The sequence below is a fragment of the Carassius gibelio genome, chromosome A11 (assembly GCF_023724105.1).
Source record: "Carassius gibelio isolate Cgi1373 ecotype wild population from Czech Republic chromosome A11, carGib1.2-hapl.c, whole genome shotgun sequence".
NCBI lineage: Eukaryota > Metazoa > Chordata > Actinopteri > Cypriniformes > Cyprinidae > Carassius > Carassius gibelio.
In genome coordinates, this window is record NC_068381.1 from 25,874,578 (window position 1) to 25,890,739 (window position 16,162).

The following is a 16,162-nucleotide window of genomic DNA, read 5'->3' on the forward strand; positions in this document are numbered from 1 at the left end:
TCATGTGAATATTTGTATTCACTGATGCTATCAAAAGTTCCTAAATTATCTTTCATTTTAGGATTACGTTGGACCTGATAATATTGAGGGGTATGGAGCCGTGCAGGACTTGGCAGAGTTTTTGGTTAGCCTCAGAGACCACCGTCTGGCTTTGCCGGGAGAAGAGTGCATCAAGATCATCTCCCTATGGCAGGCATTGGGGGAGTATGACAAGAAAAAGACCATTTACCCACCACTTAACCAAACCAACCTAAAACAGGGACGATTCAGGGCCACTAAGAAGATTGTGGCCCCAGGTGTGGAGAGCAGCAAAACGTATGTTACGCTTAGTAAACATAGGGTCTACACATTTTTTATATAAAATATATATAATACATCTGAAACTGGCTGAAATATCACCTAAAACCTGACACCTTCATGACTAGCTTATCTTCCTGTAGCCTGTTAAGTTCAAACTTAGCCTGATTACAACATAAATTATTAGTTGTGATTTACGTTTTATTCTGACTATATATATTAGGTTGCTAAGTATGTTACATTGCTATGAACACAGTTCCAACTGTACATTGGAATATTTAATTTAGAAGAAACAAGGCAATCATTTCTTAAATCATTAAAATCATTTTGTATCATGTTGAGTCAAATAATTTGTCTTTTACTGTACTTTAGTAAGTAGCCATGTAATAAGTGGGATAATATGCAGTCATTATTGTGAAAAAAACCTGACAGGCTGACTAACAACACCCTGTAATTATTCCACAACACAGTAGAGAACTGATTTATTGATATGACATTTCAACATCAATCTAAAAACAAAACAAAGAGAGACAACATAACTATGCGCACATATTATAAATGAACATTTAGACAACACAAAGCAAAACAGACAGCATAGGAAAGGTAAAATAAAAATAAGATCACACAATGAAAACAATCTTACATTAATAATATGTATTCTGTTGTAATTTGCAGGTGTTTCGTTGGGGCTCACAGTCCTGCACAGTGGCCTGACTGCAACCGAAGGCCATTTTCACAAGGCTCTGTGCTCTCTACCCAAACGCAGTGCGCTGTGATGGAATGAGGGTGTCCCGCTTCACTGTGGTAGCATGTGCTTACAAGCACATCCAAGATAGATATATAATATAAACGGTATGTTTATGTTTTTTATTATTATTTTGGCTAATATATGAAAAGTCCACTACAGTGGTAAAAACTATTTTTTTATTTACTTTTTTTTTTTAAGCAAATATGTCATAATTGCACTACTGTGGTAAATGTTTGTCTTTGTTTACTATTAATTCTTATTATTTTCTTAGTCTGATGTCAAAATTGCACTGCAAATGTTTGTTTTGGTTTTTACACTGATATGTACAAATTTTATTATTGTGGTAAACATTTTTGGTGTATACTGTACAAAATTGCATTACTGTTCTAAATGTTTTATTGGCTTTAAAATATATATGCAGATTAAAAGGGTTGTTAATATTTGCCCTCACACTATTGTTATTGTTCCTATTTGTATTCTCACAATATTTGTAAATGTATATATATTTGCACTGTTGTTATAATTTTATATAATGACTTTATATTTGCAAATAAAAAGGGTTGTTAATCTTTGCACTCACAATGTTTTTGTGCCTATTTCTCACTGTAATTGTAGTTTGCAAAAAAAAAACCATGTTTTTAAGTATTCCAGTATTACATAACAGTAAAACACACACACAAAGAAACAGGGACTTCCAGAATAAGTCAGAACATATAATAATATAATATAATGTTATACTGTAAAAATAATATATTATACTGAAAAAAAAAGTGTCAGTAAGCGCTGCGTTATTCATGTATTTTGTTATGAAAATGCACAAAAACACAAATCATGTATTTTTGCAATGAATAGTCACGTTTTATCTGTCAAATAATTTCGGCTTTTTTTATCCAGCTGGATGCCTTTGTCCATATAAGGTATTTCCTGTAGCGTGCGTCACATAGTGGTCACAAGTTGGTGCTTCTACGAGTCCGTTTTGGAGTTAATGCGAGAGAGCGCCCTCCGGCGTCCGGTATGAATGAAACGTACATAACGTGTTTGTTTACCCTGGAAAGTTCCCAAATTAAAGTGCGGGGTACGAATTTACGTTCGATTAAATTACGGGGGATAATGATGATTACGCACGCGTGCATCAGCAGCGTCAAAACGAACACATTCTAGGAATTACATCACTGGTCGGAGCGGGCCGCGAACTCGCGTACCTGTGCGTCTTTTAGGATCTTTACCTCGACTAATGGGCGCCGGCCTTGGCACAATGGATAACGCGTCTGACTACGGATCAGAAGATTCTAGGTTTGACTCCTGGCTGGCTCGCTCTGTGTTTGTTTTTCTCCGGCTTATTTTGTTGTTGTGTTTTTTTTCTCCAAAGTCCAAAAGAAAAGGCAACTCTCTAGGCATTCTTCTATTTTTTCCAAAAAAGGCACATTCTGCACACCCATTCCGATGTCTAGGGGAGACACGGACATGCTTTGGTATTGCCATTCGTCTCACAAAATGCAGGCTGGTGGGCCAGTTGATTCTAGAATGAACAATTTCATCGCTACTCTGTAACCGCTTTACTACTTTGAAGGGTGCAATGCCATGTGGTTTTGATGTCACAGGCTTGCCATTTTGAAGCCTTATCACTAATTGCCACCTGGACATTGAGAATAATTTGTAATCTGCATTAAACTGAACGAGCGAATAATCAGCAATTTTGCGGATTAAAAGTTGGTCTCACTTTCATTATTAACCTCACAACATGTCAGTTTTGTACCTTGACAGACCGACGATAGGCAGTTTTTCCTCTAGATAACGGTTGCCGTGTGTGTTTTCAGATGCATGACACAAGTATTTTCACCTGGACAAGACCTTAATTACCAGTTCGAGGTATAAATTCAGCAATCACAGGATTCTGGCCAAAAAACTGAACCATGTGTGAGTCAACAAACATGTCCCTTGAATGCATGCAACACTATATATTTCAGTAAACCGTCCCTTCGGATGATTCTTGTATTGCCAAATTATTATCACATTGTTACAGTCACACACCAAAAGCAACAGGCCACTACAAAACCCTGCGCCCACACTGGCCACATTTATGGAAAGTGGCCCACAAGCTTGTGGCCAGTTAAAGCTGGCCAGTTCCCATATGGTCTAGCAGTTAGGATTCCTGGTTTTCTCGTACGCAGCCAGGGGTTGACTCCAGTTTTTCCTCTAGATAAAGGTTGCCGTGTGTGTTTTCAAATGGATGACACGAGTATTTTCACTTGGACAAGAGCTTAATTACCAGTTTGAGGAATCAATTCTGCAATCACAGGAATCTGCCCAAATACACTGAACCCCCGGGTTGAGTGAAAAAACAGATTCCCTGAATGCATACAACACTATATAATTCAGAAAACCGTCCTTTTGGATAATTCTTGTTTTGCCAAATTATTATCACATTGTTACAGTCACAGAACTAAAGCAACAGGCCACTACAAGGTCCTGCGCCCACGCTGACCACATGTATGGAAAGTGCGCCAGAAGCCCATGGCCAGTTTAAAGTGTCCAAATCCCATATGGTCTAGCGGTTAGGATTCCTGGTTTTCACCCAGGCGGCCCGGGTTCAACTCCCGGTATGGGAATGCATGCTCCATTTTGCTTCCCTCCTCAAAAATCCAGCAAATCTTCCTGCACCAGAAGTGACTTTTTGGCCAGCAGTAGAGCTACAGAACCCTGATATGTCGAGGTTCTGACTAGCCCTTAGCCCCTTCGATAGCTCAGCTGGTAGAGCGGAGGACTGTAGGTTGGAGTGTTGGCCATCCTTAGGTCGCTGGTTCAACTCCGGCTCGAAGGAGGTGTTTTTTTTTCATGTTCCCACCAATTTTTTGGTTTGGAGCTGGCTTTCTCACAGCTGTCAGCAGAGCTTGAATTCGCAGTCCACAATTGGAAGGCAAAAGAGCTTTCCCTGACCGGGAATCGAACCCGGGCCGCGGCGGTGAGAGCGCCGAATCCTAACCACTAGACCACCAGGGAGGGATGGTGGGCTGGAGGGCTGGTGGGCTGGTGGGCTGGTAGTATGTTCTCCTGATAACAAGGTGAGAATGAGCAGACATCAATGCTTGCCACCGTCACATCGAAAACCAACAAGTCTGTAACAATCGGGGGTCTCTACTACTGGTGGGCCAGTGGCGCAATGGATAACGCGTCTGACTACGGATCAGAAGATTCTAGGTTCGACTCCTGGCTGGCTCGCTCTGTGCTTGTTTTTCTACGGCTTATTTTGTTGTTGTGTTTTTTTTCTCCAAAGTCCAAAAGAAAAGGCAACTCTCTAGGCATTCTTCTATTTTTTCCAAAAAAAGGCACATTCTGCACACCCATTCCGATGTCTAGGGGAGACACGGACATGCTTTGGTATTGTCATTCGTCTCACAAAATGCAGGCTGGTGGGCCAGTTGATTCTAGAATGAACAATTTCATCGCTACTCTGTAACCGCTTTACTACTTTGAAGGGTGCAATGCCATGTGGTTTTGATGTCACAGGCTTGCCATTTTGAAGCCTTATCACTAATTGCCACCTGGGCATTGAGAATAATTTGTAATCTGCATTAAACTGAACGAGCGAATAATCAGCAATTTTGCGGATTAAAAGTTGGTCTCACTTTCATTATTAACCTCACAACATGTCAGTTTTGTACCTTGACAGACCGACGATAGGCAGTTTTTCCTCTAGATAACGGTTGCCATGTGTGTTTTCAGATGCATGACACAAGTATTTTCACCTGGACAAGACCTTAATTACCAGTTCGAGGTATAAATTCAGCAATCACAGGATTCTGGCCAAAAAACTGAACCATGTGTGAGTCAACAAACATGTCCCTTGAATGCATGCAACACTATATATTTCAGTAAACCGTCCCTTCGGATGATTCTTGTATTGCCAAATTATTATCACATTGTTACAGTCACACACCAAAAGCAACAGGCCACTACAAAACCCTGCGCCCACACTGGCCACATTTATGGAAAGTGGCCCACAAGCTTGTGGCCAGTTAAAGCTGGCCAGTTCCCATATGGTCTAGCAGTTAGGATTCCTGGTTTTCTCGTACGCAGCCAGGGGTTGACTCCAGTTTTTCCTCTAGATAAAGGTTGCCGTGTGTGTTTTCAAATGGATGACACGAGTATTTTCACTTGGACAAGAGCTTAATTACCAGTTTGAGGAATCAATTCTGCAATCACAGGAATCTGCCCAAATACACTGAACCCCCGGGTTGAGTGAAAAAACAGATTCCCTGAATGCATACAACACTATATAATTCAGAAAACCGTCCTTTTGGATAATTCTTGTTTTGCCAAATTAGTATCACATTGTTACAGTCACAGAACTAAAGCAACAGGCCACTACAAGGTCCTGCGCCCACGCTGACCACATGTATGGAAAGTGCGCCAGAAGCCCATGGCCAGTTTAAATTGTCCAAATCCCATATGGTCTAGCGGTTAGGATTCCTGGTTTTCACCCAGGCGGCCCGGGTTCAACTCCCGGTATGGGAATGCATGCTCCTTTTTGCTTCCCTCCTCAAAAATCCAGCAAATCTTCCTGCACCAGAAGTGACTTTTTGGCCAGCAGTAGAGCTACAGAACCCTGATATGTCGAGGTTCTGATCCAGCAAATCTTCCTGCACCAGAAGTGACTTTTTGGCCAGCAGTAGAGCTACAGAACCCTGATATGTCGAGGTTCTGACTAGATCTTAGCCCCTTCGATAGCTCAGCTGGTAGAGCGGAGGACTGTAGGTTGGAGTGTTGGCCATCCTTAGGTCGCTGGTTCAACTCTGGCTCGAAGGAGGTGTTTTTTTTCATGTTCCCACCAATTTTTTGGTTTGGAGCTGGCTTTCTCACAGCTGTCAGCAGAGCTTGAATTCGCAGTCCACAATTGGAAGGCAAAAGAGCTTTCCCTGACCGGGAATCGAACCCGGGCCGCGGCGGTGAGAGCGCCGAATCCTAACCACTAGACCACCAGGGAGGGCTGGTGGGCTGGAGGGCTGGTGGGCTGGTGGGCTGGAGGGCTGGTGGGCTGGTGGGCTGGAGGGCTGGAGGGCTGGTGGGCTGGTGGGCTGGAGGGCTGGTAGTCTGTTCTCCTGATAACAAGGTGAGAATGAGCAGACATCAATGCTTGCCACCGTCACATCGAAAACCAACAAGTCTGTAACAATCGGAGGTCTTTAGTATTGGTGGGCCAGTGGCGCAATGGATAACGCGTCTGACTAAGGATCAGAAGATTCTAGGTTTGACTCCTGGCTGGATCGCTCTGTGTTTGTTTTTCTCCGGCTTATTTTGTTGTTGTGTTTTTTTTCTCCAAAGTCCAAAAGAAAAGGCAACTCTCTAGGCATTCTTCTATTTTTTCCAAAAAAGGCACATTCTGCACACCCATTCCGATGTCTAGGGGAGACACGGACATGCTTTGGTATTGCCATTCGTCTCACAAAATGCAGGCTGGTGGGCCAGTTGATTTTAGAATGAACAATTTCATCGCTACTCTGTAACCGCTTTACTACTTTGAAGGGTGCAATGCCATTTGGTTTTGATGTCACAGGCTTGCCATTTTGAAGCCTTATCACTAATTGCCACCTGGACATTGAGAATAATTTGTAATCTGCATTAAACTGAACGAGCGAATAATCAGCAATTTTGCGGATTAAAAGTTGGTCTCACTTTCATTATTAACCTCACAACATGTCAGTTTTGTACCTTGACAGACCGACGATAGGCAGTTTTTCCTCTAGATAACGGTTGCCGTGTGTGTTTTCAGATGCATGACACAAGTATTTTCACCTGGACAAGACCTTAATTACCAGTTCGAGGTATAAATTCAGCAATCACAGGATTCTGGCCAAAAAACTGAACCATGTGTGAGTCAACAAACATGTCCCTTGAATGCATGCAACACTATATATTTCAGTAAACCGTCCCTTCGGATGATTCTTGTATTGGCAAATTATTATCACATTGTTACAGTCACACACCAAAAGCAACAGGCCACTACAAAACCCTGCGCCCACACTGGCCACATTTATGGAAAGTGGCCCACAAGCTTGTGGCCAGTTAAAGCTGGCCAGTTCCCATATGGTCTAGCAGTTAGGATTCCTGGTTTTCTCGTACGCAGCCAGGGGTTGACTCCAGTTTTTCCTCTAGATAAAGGTTGCCGTGTGTGTTTTCAAATGGATGACTCGAGTATTTTCACTTGGACAAGAGCTTAATTACCAGTTTGAGGAATCAATTCTGCAATCACAGGAATCTGCCCAAATACACTGAACCCCCGGGTTGAGTGAAAAAACAGATTCCCTGAATGCATACAACACTATATAATTCAGAAAACCGTCCTTTTGGATAATTCTTGTTTTGCCAAATTATTATCACATTGTTACAGTCACAGAACTAAAGCAACAGGCCACTACAAGGTCCTGCGCCCACGCTGACCACATGTATGGAAAGTGCGCCAGAAGCCCATGGCCAGTTTAAAGTGTCCAAATCCCATATGGTCTAGCGGTTAGGATTCCTGGTTTTCACCCAGGCGGCCCGGGTTCAACTCCCGGTATGGGAATGCATGCTCCTTTTTGCTTCCCTCCTCAAAAATCCAGCAAATCTTCCTGCACCAGAAGTGACTTTTTGGCCAACAGTAGAGCTACAGAACCCTGATATGTCGAGGTTCTGATCCAGCAAATCTTCCTGCACCAGAAGTGACTTTTTGGCCAGCAGTAGAGCTACAGAACCCTGATATGTCGAGGTTCTGACTAGCCCTTAGCCCCTTCGATAGCTCAGCTGGTAGAGCGGAGGACTGTAGGTTGGAGTGTTGGCCATCCTTAGGTCGCTGGTTCAACTCCGGCTCGAAGGAGGTGTTTTTTTTCATGTTCCCACCAATTTTTTGGTTTGGAGCTGGCTTTCTCACAGCTGTCAGCAGAGCTTGAATTCGCAGTCCACAATTGGAAGGCAAAAGAGCTTTCCCTGACCGGGAATCGAACCCGGGCCGCGGCGGTGAGAGCGCCGAATCCTAACCACTAGACCACCAGGGAGGGATGGTGGGCTGGTGGGCTGGAGGGCTGGTGGGCTGGTGGGCTGGTGGGCTGGTAGTATGTTCTCCTGATAACAAGGTGAGAATGAGCAGACATCAATGCTTGCCACCGTCACATCGAAAACCAACAAGTCTGTAACAATCGGGGGTCTCTACTAATGGTGGGCCAGTGGCGCAATGGATAACGCGTCTGACTACGGATCAGAAGATTCTAGGTTCGACTCCTGGCTGGCTCGCTCTGTGCTTGCTTTTCTCCGGCTTATTTTGTTGTTGTGTTTTTTTTCTCCAAAGTCCAAAAGAAAAGGCAACTCTCTAGGCATTCTTCTATTTTTTCCAAAAAAAGGCACATTCTGCACACCCATTCCGATGTCTAGGGGAGACACGGACATGCTTTGGTATTGCCATTCGTCTCACAAAATGCAGGCTGGTGGGCCAGTTGATTCTAGAATGAACAATTTCATCGCTACTCTGTAACCGCTTTACTACTTTGAAGGGTGCAATGCCATGTGGTTTTGATGTCACAGGCTTGCCATTTTGAAGCCTTATCACTAATTGCCACCTGGGCATTGAGAATAATTTGTAATCTGCATTAAACTGAACGAGCGAATAATCAGCAATTTTGCGGATTAAAAGTTGGTCTCACTTTCATTATTAACCTCACAACATGTCAGTTTTGTACCTTGACAGACCGACGATAGGCAGTTTTTCCTCTAGATAACGGTTGCCATGTGTGTTTTCAGATGCATGACACAAGTATTTTCACCTGGACAAGACCTTAATTACCAGTTCGAGGTATAAATTCAGCAATCACAGGATTCTGGCCAAAAAACTGAACCATGTGTGAGTCAACAAACATGTCCCTTGAATGCATGCAACACTATATATTTCAGTAAACCGTCCCTTCGGATGATTCTTGTATTGCCAAATTATTATCACATTGTTACAGTCACACACCAAAAGCAACAGGCCACTACAAAACCCTGCGCCCACACTGGCCACATTTATGGAAAGTGGCCCACAAGCTTGTGGCCAGTTAAAGCTGGCCAGTTCCCATATGGTCTAGCAGTTAGGATTCCTGGTTTTCTCGTACGCAGCCAGGGGTTGACTCCAGTTTTTCCTCTAGATAAAGGTTGCCGTGTGTGTTTTCAAATGGATGACACGAGTATTTTCACTTGGACAAGAGCTTAATTACCAGTTTGAGGAATCAATTCTGCAATCACAGGAATCTGCCCAAATACACTGAACCCCCGGGTTGAGTGAAAAAACAGATTCCCTGAATGCATACAACACTATATAATTCAGAAAACCGTCCTTTTGGATAATTCTTGTTTTGCCAAATTAGTATCACATTGTTACAGTCACAGAACTAAAGCAACAGGCCACTACAAGGTCCTGCGCCCACGCTGACCACATGTATGGAAAGTGCGCCAGAAGCCCATGGCCAGTTTAAATTGTCCAAATCCCATATGGTCTAGCGGTTAGGATTCCTGGTTTTCACCCAGGCGGCCCGGGTTCAACTCCCGGTATGGGAATGCATGCTCCTTTTTGCTTCCCTCCTCAAAAATCCAGCAAATCTTCCTGCACCAGAAGTGACTTTTTGGCCAGCAGTAGAGCTACAGAACCCTGATATGTCGAGGTTCTGATCCAGCAAATCTTCCTGCACCAGAAGTGACTTTTTGGCCAGCAGTAGAGCTACAGAACCCTGATATGTCGAGGTTCTGACTAGATCTTAGCCCCTTCGATAGCTCAGCTGGTAGAGCGGAGGACTGTAGGTTGGAGTGTTGGCCATCCTTAGGTCGCTGGTTCAACTCTGGCTCGAAGGAGGTGTTTTTTTTCATGTTCCCACCAATTTTTTGGTTTGGAGCTGGCTTTCTCACAGCTGTCAGCAGAGCTTGAATTCGCAGTCCACAATTGGAAGGCAAAAGAGCTTTCCCTGACCGGGAATCGAACCCGGGCCGCGGCGGTGAGAGCGCCGAATCCTAACCACTAGACCACCAGGGAGGGCTGGTGGGCTGGAGGGCTGGTGGGCTGGTGGGCTGGAGGGCTGGTGGGCTGGTGGGCTGGAGGGCTGGAGGGCTGGTGGGCTGGTGGGCTGGAGGGCTGGTAGTCTGTTCTCCTGATAACAAGGTGAGAATGAGCAGACATCAATGCTTGCCACCGTCACATCGAAAACCAACAAGTCTGTAACAATCGGAGGTCTTTAGTATTGGTGGGCCAGTGGCGCAATGGATAACGCGTCTGACTAAGGATCAGAAGATTCTAGGTTTGACTCCTGGCTGGATCGCTCTGTGTTTGTTTTTCTCCGGCTTATTTTGTTGTTGTGTTTTTTTTCTCCAAAGTCCAAAAGAAAAGGCAACTCTCTAGGCATTCTTCTATTTTTTCCAAAAAAGGCACATTCTGCACACCCATTCCGATGTCTAGGGGAGACACGGACATGCTTTGGTATTGCCATTCGTCTCACAAAATGCAGGCTGGTGGGCCAGTTGATTTTAGAATGAACAATTTCATCGCTACTCTGTAACCGCTTTACTACTTTGAAGGGTGCAATGCCATTTGGTTTTGATGTCACAGGCTTGCCATTTTGAAGCCTTATCACTAATTGCCACCTGGACATTGAGAATAATTTGTAATCTGCATTAAACTGAACGAGCGAATAATCAGCAATTTTGCGGATTAAAAGTTGGTCTCACTTTCATTATTAACCTCACAACATGTCAGTTTTGTACCTTGACAGACCGACGATAGGCAGTTTTTCCTCTAGATAACGGTTGCCGTGTGTGTTTTCAGATGCATGACACAAGTATTTTCACCTGGACAAGACCTTAATTACCAGTTCGAGGTATAAATTCAGCAATCACAGGATTCTGGCCAAAAAACTGAACCATGTGTGAGTCAACAAACATGTCCCTTGAATGCATGCAACACTATATATTTCAGTAAACCGTCCCTTCGGATGATTCTTGTATTGGCAAATTATTATCACATTGTTACAGTCACACACCAAAAGCAACAGGCCACTACAAAACCCTGCGCCCACACTGGCCACATTTATGGAAAGTGGCCCACAAGCTTGTGGCCAGTTAAAGCTGGCCAGTTCCCATATGGTCTAGCAGTTAGGATTCCTGGTTTTCTCGTACGCAGCCAGGGGTTGACTCCAGTTTTTCCTCTAGATAAAGGTTGCCGTGTGTGTTTTCAAATGGATGACTCGAGTATTTTCACTTGGACAAGAGCTTAATTACCAGTTTGAGGAATCAATTCTGCAATCACAGGAATCTGCCCAAATACACTGAACCCCCGGGTTGAGTGAAAAAACAGATTCCCTGAATGCATACAACACTATATAATTCAGAAAACCGTCCTTTTGGATAATTCTTGTTTTGCCAAATTATTATCACATTGTTACAGTCACAGAACTAAAGCAACAGGCCACTACAAGGTCCTGCGCCCACGCTGACCACATGTATGGAAAGTGCGCCAGAAGCCCATGGCCAGTTTAAAGTGTCCAAATCCCATATGGTCTAGCGGTTAGGATTCCTGGTTTTCACCCAGGCGGCCCGGGTTCAACTCCCGGTATGGGAATGCATGCTCCTTTTTGCTTCCCTCCTCAAAAATCCAGCAAATCTTCCTGCACCAGAAGTGACTTTTTGGCCAACAGTAGAGCTACAGAACCCTGATATGTCGAGGTTCTGATCCAGCAAATCTTCCTGCACCAGAAGTGACTTTTTGGCCAGCAGTAGAGCTACAGAACCCTGATATGTCGAGGTTCTGACTAGCCCTTAGCCCCTTCGATAGCTCAGCTGGTAGAGCGGAGGACTGTAGGTTGGAGTGTTGGCCATCCTTAGGTCGCTGGTTCAACTCCGGCTCGAAGGAGGTGTTTTTTTTCATGTTCCCACCAATTTTTTGGTTTGGAGCTGGCTTTCTCACAGCTGTCAGCAGAGCTTGAATTCGCAGTCCACAATTGGAAGGCAAAAGAGCTTTCCCTGACCGGGAATCGAACCCGGGCCGCGGCGGTGAGAGCGCCGAATCCTAACCACTAGACCACCAGGGAGGGATGGTGGGCTGGTGGGCTGGAGGGCTGGTGGGCTGGTGGGCTGGTAGTATGTTCTCCTGATAACAAGGTGAGAATGAGCAGACATCAATGCTTGCCACCGTCACATCGAAAACCAACAAGTCTGTAACAATCGGGGGTCTCTACTAATGGTGGGCCAGTGGCGCAATGGATAACGCGTCTGACTACGGATCAGAAGATTCTAGGTTCGACTCCTGGCTGGCTCGCTCTGTGCTTGCTTTTCTCCGGCTTATTTTGTTGTTGTGTTTTTTTTCTCCAAAGTCCAAAAGAAAAGGCAACTCTCTAGGCATTCTTCTATTTTTTCCAAAAAAAGGCACATTCTGCACACCCATTCCGATGTCTAGGGGAGACACGGACATGCTTTGGTATTGCCATTCGTCTCACAAAATGCAGGCTGGTGGGCCAGTTGATTCTAGAATGAACAATTTCATCGCTACTCTGTAACCGCTTTACTACTTTGAAGGGTGCAATGCCATGTGGTTTTGATGTCACAGGCTTGCCATTTTGAAGCCTTATCACTAATTGCCACCTGGGCATTGAGAATAATTTGTAATCTGCATTAAACTGAACGAGCGAATAATCAGCAATTTTGCGGATTAAAAGTTGGTCTCACTTTCATTATTAACCTCACAACATGTCAGTTTTGTACCTTGACAGACCGACGATAGGCAGTTTTTCCTCTAGATAACGGTTGCCATGTGTGTTTTCAGATGCATGACACAAGTATTTTCACCTGGACAAGACCTTAATTACCAGTTCGAGGTATAAATTCAGCAATCACAGGATTCTGGCCAAAATACTGAACCATGTGTGAGTCAACAAACATGTCCCTTGAATGCATGCAACACTATATATTTCAGTAAACCGTCCCTTCGGATGATTCTTGTATTGCCAAATTATTATCACATTGTTACAGTCACACACCAAAAGCAACAGGCCACTACAAAACCCTGCGCCCACACTGGCCACATTTATGGAAAGTGGCCCACAAGCTTGTGGCCAGTTAAAGCTGGCCAGTTCCCATATGGTCTAGCAGTTAGGATTCCTGGTTTTCTCGTACGCAGCCAGGGGTTGACTCCAGTTTTTCCTCTAGATAAAGGTTGCCGTGTGTGTTTTCAAATGGATGACACGAGTATTTTCACTTGGACAAGAGCTTAATTACCAGTTTGAGGAATCAATTCTGCAATCACAGGAATCTGCCCAAATACACTGAACCCCCGGGTTGAGTGAAAAAACAGATTCCCTGAATGCATACAACACTATATAATTCAGAAAACCGTCCTTTTGGATAATTCTTGTTTTGCCAAATTATTATCACATTGTTACAGTCACAGAACTAAAGCAACAGGCCACTACAAGGTCCTGCGCCCACGCTGACCACATGTATGGAAAGTGCGCCAGAAGCCCATGGCCAGTTTAAAGTGTCCAAATCCCATATGGTCTAGCGGTTAGGATTCCTGGTTTTCACCCAGGCGGCCCGGGTTCAACTCCCGGTATGGGAATGCATGCTCCTTTTTGCTTCCCTCCTCAAAAATCCAGCAAATCTTCCTGCACCAGAAGTGACTTTTTGGCCAACAGTAGAGCTACAGAACCCTGATATGTCGAGGTTCTGATCCAGCAAATCTTCCTGCACCAGAAGTGACTTTTTGGCCAGCAGTAGAGCTACAGAACCCTGATATGTCGAGGTTCTGACAAGCCCTTAGCCCCTTCGATAGCTCAGCTGGTAGAGCGGAGGATCGTAGGTTGGAGTGTTGGCCATCCTTAGGTCGCTGGTTCAACTCCGGCTCGAAGGAGGTGTTTTTTTCATGTTCCCACCAATGTTTTGGCTTGGAGCTGGCTTTCTCACAGCTGTCAGCAGAGCTTGAATTCGCAGTCCACAATTGGAAGGCAAAAGACCTTTCCCTGACCGGGAATCGAACCCGGGCCGCGGCGGTGAGAGCGCCGAATCCTAACCACTAGACCACCAGGGAGGGATGGAGGGCTCGTGGGCTCGTGGGCTGGTGCGCTGGTGGGCTGGTGGGCTGGAGGGCTGGTAGTCTGTTCTCCTGATAACAAGGTGAGAATGAGCAGACATCAATGCTTGCCACCGTCACATCGAAAACCAACAAGTCTGTAACAATCGGGGGTCTTTACTAATGGTGGGCCAGTGGCGCTCCATGTCACCTTTAGGTCGTGGTTATTCTTTGTTATGACAGCCAATCACGTACCCGGCTGCAACCTTGAAACTTATATTTTAGCCAATCAGCGCTCGTATCGCAACCGCGAATTTGCCAATCAGCGCTCGTATCGCAACCGCGAATTTGCCAATCAGCGCTCGTATCGCAACCGCGAATTTGCCAATCAGCGCCCGTTCCTCATCCGCGATTCTTCGTAGTAAGTAGATCAATTGATAACATTAAAAACTACCGGAGATTTAAGGATCACTTTTACTGTCTATGGTGAAGAAGAAGAAGATAACGGTCATCGATTAACTTCTAAACAACATTTGCAATGTAAGTGAGTCTTTTATCAATAAAATTACAATACTGGTGCACAAATATGCATTAATTCATGCTTCAAGAATGCACAGATAATCACGAGTTAATGTAAACTCATGAAGGACTAACTTAAACCATTTATTAATGATTACTACATCAGCAACTAATAAACATTCTATATGATTAATAGATTAAGTAATAAATAAATTGTTACCAGTCAAATGTACTTTAATGTATAAGTTGAGTAATAACATTATATTAACTAATGATTTAAATGTATATGTTAATTACTACAGTGGCCAAAGCTATGCACTTCAACTTCCAGTTGTCAGCTTTAATTAATCTTTAGCTAATGATTTGCAAAGGAAACTGAGGAACTGAGTTATAATATAATATTGTGGTATATTATCTAATTGTCAATGTTTTACTATTTTAAAGGTGAGCTTATTGGAGTGGAATATCTTTACCAGCAAACTGGTAAAGTTCTGCAGGACTACAAGTTGGCCATTGAAGAGTCAGAGACTACTGAGGTTGGTATAGAGGTGGATGAAGGTTATGCTGAACTTGAGGAGTTTCAGGACATCACTGTCCCCACCTTTGACACTGAACGGACACCTGCTGCCTCTTCACAAGCATCAGTGTCTGCAGCATCTGCAGCATCATTTCCAACTCCTCCAGCAACCAGCCCCACGTCATCACTGTTTGTGGTCCCTCCATCATCAGTGTCATCTCCTGTCAGCAGCTCACTGCACGCTGAATCAAATCTAGAACTCTTTCCTGGAGCACATAGCTGTGAGTTTTACTAAAGTATTCATAAAGGTTTCGTATTTGTTATCACACTAACTATAAATTTGTATTTATCACATTGAAAGGCATAAATACAAATTTAAAATAAATATTTACCTTTTTAATGTTGCCACAGTGGACCGATTATCTGCAGAAACGGATCGTCCAACATTGGAAGAGAACACTTCACATGATGTAAGGGTCCAGTTTATTTTTTATGTACATTTACATGTGTGTAAGCATAATCTGGGTTACATTGGATGTGCTTTCATGTGAATATTTGTATTCACTGATGCTATCAAAAGTTCCTAAATTATCTTTCATTTTAGGATTACGTTGGACCTGATAATATTGAGGGGTATGGAGCCGTGCAGGACTTGGCAGAGTTTTTGGTTAGCCTCAGAGACCACCGTCTGGCTTTGCCGGGAGAAGAGTGCATCAAGATCATCTCCCTATGGCAGGCATTGGGGGAGTATGACAAGAAAAAGACCATTTACCCACCACTTAACCAAACCAACCTAAAACAGGGACGATTCAGGGCCACTAAGAAGATTGTGGCCCCAGGTGTGGAGAGCAGCAAAACGTATGTTACGCTTAGTAAACATAGGGTCTACACATTTTTTATATAAAATATATATAATACATCTGAAACTGGCTGAAATATCACCTAAAACCTGACACCTTCATGACTAGCTTATCTTCCTGTAGCCTGTTAAGTTCAAACTTAGCCTGATTACAACATAAATTATTAGTTG

General features: G+C 43.9%; 15 non-coding genes across 15 annotated transcripts; 9 read left to right on the top strand and 6 right to left on the bottom strand.

Moving 5' to 3' along the window:
* The first annotated feature begins 3,582 nt into the window (after positions 1–3,582).
* Positions 3,583–3,654, top strand: trnae-uuc (transfer RNA glutamic acid (anticodon UUC)). Its single transcript has one exon. It is a non-coding gene; the product is annotated as a tRNA-Glu (tRNA).
* A 319-nt stretch (positions 3,655–3,973) lies between these two features.
* trnae-cuc (transfer RNA glutamic acid (anticodon CUC)) lies at positions 3,974–4,045 on the bottom strand. The gene has a single exon. It is a non-coding gene; the product is annotated as a tRNA-Glu (tRNA).
* A 146-nt stretch (positions 4,046–4,191) lies between these two features.
* trnar-acg (transfer RNA arginine (anticodon ACG)) lies at positions 4,192–4,264 on the top strand. The gene has a single exon. It is a non-coding gene; the product is annotated as a tRNA-Arg (tRNA).
* A 1,224-nt stretch (positions 4,265–5,488) lies between these two features.
* On the top strand, positions 5,489–5,560 carry trnae-uuc (transfer RNA glutamic acid (anticodon UUC)). The gene has a single exon. It is a non-coding gene; the product is annotated as a tRNA-Glu (tRNA).
* Positions 5,561–5,957: 397 nt separating this feature from the next.
* Positions 5,958–6,029, bottom strand: trnae-cuc (transfer RNA glutamic acid (anticodon CUC)). The gene has a single exon. It is a non-coding gene; the product is annotated as a tRNA-Glu (tRNA).
* Positions 6,030–7,535: 1,506 nt separating this feature from the next.
* Positions 7,536–7,607, top strand: trnae-uuc (transfer RNA glutamic acid (anticodon UUC)). The gene has a single exon. It is a non-coding gene; the product is annotated as a tRNA-Glu (tRNA).
* A 397-nt stretch (positions 7,608–8,004) lies between these two features.
* Positions 8,005–8,076, bottom strand: trnae-cuc (transfer RNA glutamic acid (anticodon CUC)). Its single transcript has one exon. It is a non-coding gene; the product is annotated as a tRNA-Glu (tRNA).
* Positions 8,077–8,238: 162 nt separating this feature from the next.
* Positions 8,239–8,311, top strand: trnar-acg (transfer RNA arginine (anticodon ACG)). Its single transcript has one exon. It is a non-coding gene; the product is annotated as a tRNA-Arg (tRNA).
* Positions 8,312–9,535: 1,224 nt separating this feature from the next.
* On the top strand, positions 9,536–9,607 carry trnae-uuc (transfer RNA glutamic acid (anticodon UUC)). The gene has a single exon. It is a non-coding gene; the product is annotated as a tRNA-Glu (tRNA).
* A 397-nt stretch (positions 9,608–10,004) lies between these two features.
* Positions 10,005–10,076, bottom strand: trnae-cuc (transfer RNA glutamic acid (anticodon CUC)). Its single transcript has one exon. It is a non-coding gene; the product is annotated as a tRNA-Glu (tRNA).
* Positions 10,077–11,582: 1,506 nt separating this feature from the next.
* trnae-uuc (transfer RNA glutamic acid (anticodon UUC)) lies at positions 11,583–11,654 on the top strand. The gene has a single exon. It is a non-coding gene; the product is annotated as a tRNA-Glu (tRNA).
* Positions 11,655–12,051: 397 nt separating this feature from the next.
* On the bottom strand, positions 12,052–12,123 carry trnae-cuc (transfer RNA glutamic acid (anticodon CUC)). Its single transcript has one exon. It is a non-coding gene; the product is annotated as a tRNA-Glu (tRNA).
* A 154-nt stretch (positions 12,124–12,277) lies between these two features.
* On the top strand, positions 12,278–12,350 carry trnar-acg (transfer RNA arginine (anticodon ACG)). Its single transcript has one exon. It is a non-coding gene; the product is annotated as a tRNA-Arg (tRNA).
* A 1,224-nt stretch (positions 12,351–13,574) lies between these two features.
* On the top strand, positions 13,575–13,646 carry trnae-uuc (transfer RNA glutamic acid (anticodon UUC)). The gene has a single exon. It is a non-coding gene; the product is annotated as a tRNA-Glu (tRNA).
* Positions 13,647–14,042: 396 nt separating this feature from the next.
* Positions 14,043–14,114, bottom strand: trnae-cuc (transfer RNA glutamic acid (anticodon CUC)). The gene has a single exon. It is a non-coding gene; the product is annotated as a tRNA-Glu (tRNA).
* Between the last annotated feature and the right edge of the window lie 2,048 nt (positions 14,115–16,162).